A 5,573-nucleotide genomic window follows, 5' to 3' on the forward strand; every position below is an offset into this window, starting at 1 on the left:
TTACTTTTTTAATCAATGTGTTTTTTATTTATTTTAGTCCCCATACTGATCAGATACTAGCCAATGTTGAACTCAGACACTTTGTATCACCATCTAACAACTTTATCAATGTACCACAATTTTATTTTATTTTTGATACATGACATATTGGTACCTGAAATATTAGGGAATTCAGTTTATTTAAATACAGATCAGAAAACAAAACACCGGAACCATCTCCTCAAGTGAAGGTGACTTATTGTTGACACGTGAATCACATTATATATACACGCTTCCTAGAGAAAGAAGCAAAGTAGTAATCTTTTTATAGAGCTTAATTAATTTTACTATGGGAAGGCTTCAATGACAGACTGAATAGCGCGAATGAGTCTGATCTTATGAGACCCAAACCTTGCACTTCTAAACAAAACTTCCCAATCATTTGCAGTTCTCTCCCTAAAACCAGTATTCACCATCATATCCATATATAGAATCATATCTTGCCTTTGTAAGTTCATCTTCAAACTCTTCTAGAAGTACTACATCCACTACGATTACTTTACTCGTCTCTTTGGGCATTGCGTCCTTGCATTTATTTAGAATCTTGGCACAATGTTTATCGTTCCAGTCATGCAAGATGAAGGGTCATCTTTAAAAAAAAAAAGTGGGTCATCTTTAGAAGAGTACTAGGTTAAATTTCTCACCTTGAGTAAGATAGATTGAGCACTGGAAACAAACTTGAACATATCACCGGGAACTTTTTCGATATTAGGGTGATCGTGAGAGTTAGCAGTAACATGAGGAAGATCATAAAGTGTACATTTTAGATGTGGAAAATATTTTTAGATTGCCATGATTGTTGTTCCATTTCCTCCACCAATATCAACAAGAGAATCCAAAAGCATTGTAGCTTTTTAAATACTTCCATATATCCATTCCCATTCCTTTCTCAAATGCTTTCGCACTTCCGTTTCCAAAAACTTCTTTGATATCCTGCGATGCAACCATGAAATCTTTTTGAGCCATGCCTAGTATCATCGGCACCATACATCTCTGCATCTCTTAAAAGTAGAGTACCGACCGATTTAAGCGAGTAAACCTTCTCAACTTCGCTATTAAAAGTTTCTTGTTCTAAGATATTCAGGTGTACCAAGTATCTTACCAATTCTGTACAAGTGCTCCCAGTGCTCAATCTATCTTACTCAAGGTGAGACATTTAATCTGTGGTTTCGGGTTGTGCATTTGTGTTTCGAGTTGTTTTTATAAGTGCTCCAAAGTCTAGCTAACTGGTGTTTGAGGGTAAAAACTGATTCTACCGTTTTTGGTAGATTTGGGTGTGTTGATGAGAAACGAATTCAAACCCTAAACAAATGTACTGCACATGATTACTTTTAGATTCGAGAGATCAATCTGTAAGACTCTGGCCTAAACCAAGAAATGGTCGTTCCAGATTCAATTCGGTCACAAAGTGAAGGAGAAGGGTTGATCTTATGGAGGGAAGCTAAGAAAGTGTTTGAGATCAAAATGTTGAATTATGAAGGTGTGGTTGTTTTATGACTTGTATCAGAATGTGGAACTGTCTTGCAGAATGTAAGCTTATCAGTTCTCGGTGTTTTCTAGATACTTGTGTTGATCACTTGTTTTCTTTTTTTTTGTCGAAATAGGTCGAAAACCTATTTATACAAGTCATGATTGAGCATACCTGATCTCGTAGGAAGTGGAGACAGTTAAGTAGTGGAGAAGTGGAGTCGTGTAAAATGTGGTGACCATCATGTTTCCATCACGAGGGAAGACTGGTCAGCCTTACACCCACTACTCACTTACTGCTCACTAACCGTCTGCCTTTTCCTGACATTTTCTCGTAATGGGCGCGTTGCATGCCGCACGCTGTAAACCGCCAGACCAACACCCCAGTGAGCATCCCCCAGTTTGTGACATGTTTGATGTCTCGAGTATTTTCGTAGAAAATATGCAGCAGATTGCTGAGTGGGTCTTGTGTGCAAGACCTAGTTATTCTGACCAATCGCATGCAAACTAGGCGGCAGGTGATCATGTGTGGCGATCTAAAACATGAGACTTGCTGCAAGAAATAGCGTGTGGCGCTATTAAGTTAGTCTTGGTTGATAGCCTAAGATTTAATCTAGGTCCGACAATTCGGCTGGCGAAGTTGGACGGTCGAGATTGTAATTTATGAAAGAGGGTGGCCATTGATTATGGCCACATCTCGTTAGCGCCTATCAGTGGCATAGTGGCGTAATGGCGCGACCACTATATCTTGGCATGTTGGTGTTAGATCCAAATATGACCCAACAATATTATCTCTAGTTTCCGTATCAAGCTTAATGCCTTAGGTGTCATTATTTGGCATGGGACGGCATAGCAGTCTTAACCAAATTAGGCTTTGGCATGTTAAATCCATAATTAGTGTGTGTGTCTATGTTGACGTGACGATCACTAGGTGTTGGCGCAGTTTGGCTTTATTTAATACGTGTGGTGGATTTATAGCGACCTGATTGGTCGATGGAAAGGGGGCCGACAAGCGGCATAGGGCCGGCCTCATTCTAAGTGCATGTGGCGCATTTAGAGCGACCTGATTGGTCGATGGAAAGGGGGTCGGCAAGCAGCATGGGGTCGGTGATGTAGTTTTTCAAGTAGTAAATAAAGTTCGTTCAACTCTGACTTGTGTAGACTCGATTCTAGACTTAAATACTAATTCTAATAAATATATACAAAAATATGGTAGCAGTATCGGGAGAAACTGGGACTTAGGATTCCACCAAACTCACAACATAAGGTTCAAATATTAATTCTTTTAACAATTATAGATCAATAAAGACATGGACTCTTATTTTTGCCAAGGTAGATTCTCAAAACTTTAGTTGTAAATCCTAAGCATGGGACATCAAAACATATAAGCAAGCATGACCCATCAAACGTGATGACAACTAATTAATCAAAATCATAATTCAATTTTAATTAGTGCAAAAGTCATATAAGAATTAAATATAATTACCCAAGTATGATATTAGGCTTCCTCCGTCATCCCAGTGTTGGGGTTTAGCTCTTCATGGTGAAAACACTCTCAAAATAATATCTCATGGCTCAAAAGGTGTTTTTTATTGAAGGTATGTTAGAAAAGAATGAAAGTAGCTTAATCGTAACAGTTATAATTGTTACAGATCGAGTGTTACAAGGAATTGTTGCAAACTGAACATAATTGTTACTAATGGACTGTTACAGAATTTGAAACTTAAGACCCTATGAACGACTGTCCTGCACAGTTGTATGTTCTTCAGCTTCGTTTTCTTCTTGCTGCTGCTGCAACTCCTCCTGCAGCCTGATTCTTAGCTCTGCAGCGTACTCCCCAAAGTCTCCACACCTTCCTTGACCTCCCAACTGGCTATATATACACACCCGGCTAAGAAAATCTTCAAAATATCTTTTTTTTCTTTTATCAGAAGTCTCGGACTTTTCTTTCCCTTTTTCTTCCTTTTCAACGCGTCTTCTGTCTTTCCAAAACTTCCCAAATGCCCTATAAAGATTAATACGAATCTAACAGAATATATGGTTCATTACTGCACGAAACTTCCAAGAATACAACCAACAGAGTCTGAGTTAACTTGTATTCCCTGTTTAATCGAAATATACATAGAAACATTCTTTCTTTCGAAACAAACTCTCTTACCAACCCTGTTTCGATGTACCGTATCATTCCAAAACCAAACTGTAGACAACTAATGATAAAATATCGTTTAAATCAAGACCAGATAATTCCGATGCTAAGAAAAATTCTGAGAACTCTCCACATTCCCTGTTTTGCTTCGGACCATTATCCAATCAAATTCGGTCCATTTGATAAACTATACCAACATTGTTTGGTCCAATCCAATCCATTCCAACACAAATCAGCCATTGAATCTCTCTCTAGCACACCCGAAAATCGAGCCTTAATATGTTCTTTGCTGCCAAAACTTTCCCGCCAAATTTGAGGATTTGAATTGTTGAAGATGACCTCCCATTATCCAGACCAGGAGTGCGAATAATAGGTGAGGTGTAAATAGCAATTAGGGTGCCCCTTAGTAATCGAGGTACCCCTTATCCAAGCTGGGGGTCCGAATAGCACGTGTCCTTCTGAGGCGCCTTTTGCAACTTTTCGAGCCGATTTTTCCAAAAATGTTTATTGGCCAAAAATACCTACACATACATAAAACACCATAATAAGTACAAAAATGAGCCCTAACAATATATAGAATTGAGACAAATCGGACACAAAAATGTGTCCATCAAATACCCCCAAACCTATTATTTGCTAGTCCTCGAGCAAATCAAATATAGAAAAATAAAATCCTAAATCACTGACGCAGGCATCGTCGATTGCATTTAGCGTATGCAATAATCCTTTAAACCCCTAGGTGGCCCTAGTGGCCGAGTTATAGTCTCGGGAGGGCTTACAAGCGATATACCCACAAAACCTTTACTCCAGACCTTAGCTATCTACGCAGAACCTTGGAAGGCACTAAAGAATCTCCTTGGTTGACATACTTATTGACTACAAGAGGAAATACCCTGATGCGAAATTCCAATTGTTGTACACGAGTTTGCACTCAAGCATACTAAAATTCATATATAAGTGACAGAGCTCTACTCAGATAGTCGCACTATGGACATCAATATCCGGAGTCAAAACTAATCACATGGATAGATCAAGAAGATGAATATAGAGAAAAACATAGATGGTTTTGATGTTTACTAAGTGAACGGCGTTTCCCATATCTGTCTGAAGGCCTCCGCCAAAATGAAGCTATCCTAATGGATTGAGATACTAGTCTGACTAATATCAACACACTGGTATATACAAGGGAACCAGTGGTCGATAACCTAACTCTAGGTCAACACAACTGGCATATACAAGGTTACCAGTGGTCGACTTTATTGAATTTATTCCTTTTGGTCAAATGGTCTGGTCTCAATTTCTTTCCTTTTTTTTCAACCTTTTTTTTTCATGGTATCTCAATCACTCTAATTCACCCTAGCATTGGTAACAACTTGAATCGTGAGACCCACCAAATCACTTAGAAACATATTTAAAAAGAAAAATAAAAACAGAAGTGAAAAGGACTCAACGAGATATGGCGAAACTACCATGTTATTTCTAACACCTGAGCTTTGTGTTTTTATGAATAGACTCTTTAGATGTTTCCATCTAATCAGATTGGTTCCTCAACTCCTACAACCAAAATGCTTCCATCCACTTAGATTGGTTAGTGCAGTCCTTAATAGGCATAAATTTCTAGGCTCTGGAATTTATTTATTGCGACTAAAAAGTTTCTCCCATACCCCCAAACTTAAATCTAACATTGTCCTCAATGTTCTAAAGATAAAATTAAAAGCATGAACAAGGAGAAACTGTTACCGTTTGAAATAAAAGAGATAAGGAAAGATATTACCGTGTTGCATGAGATTGGGTTACCTCCCAAGAAGTGCTAAGTTTAACGTCTTCAGCCAGACATAAGAAAGGATTAATCACCTCGTATCATAAAGTAATATCCGAAATATCTGTAGGTCATCAAAACCAAATAGAGCTATCACAAGTA

The 5,573-nt window shown here is 38.3% G+C and overlaps 1 pseudogene; it reads right to left on the bottom strand.

The window, feature by feature from the left end:
• Positions 1-326: 326 nt before the first annotated feature.
• On the bottom strand, positions 327-3,873 carry LOC113279214 (annotated as a pseudogene).
• Between the last annotated feature and the right edge of the window lie 1,700 nt (positions 3,874-5,573).

This window comes from Papaver somniferum, chromosome 5 (assembly GCF_003573695.1).
Source record: "Papaver somniferum cultivar HN1 chromosome 5, ASM357369v1, whole genome shotgun sequence".
Lineage (NCBI taxonomy): Eukaryota > Viridiplantae > Streptophyta > Magnoliopsida > Ranunculales > Papaveraceae > Papaver > Papaver somniferum.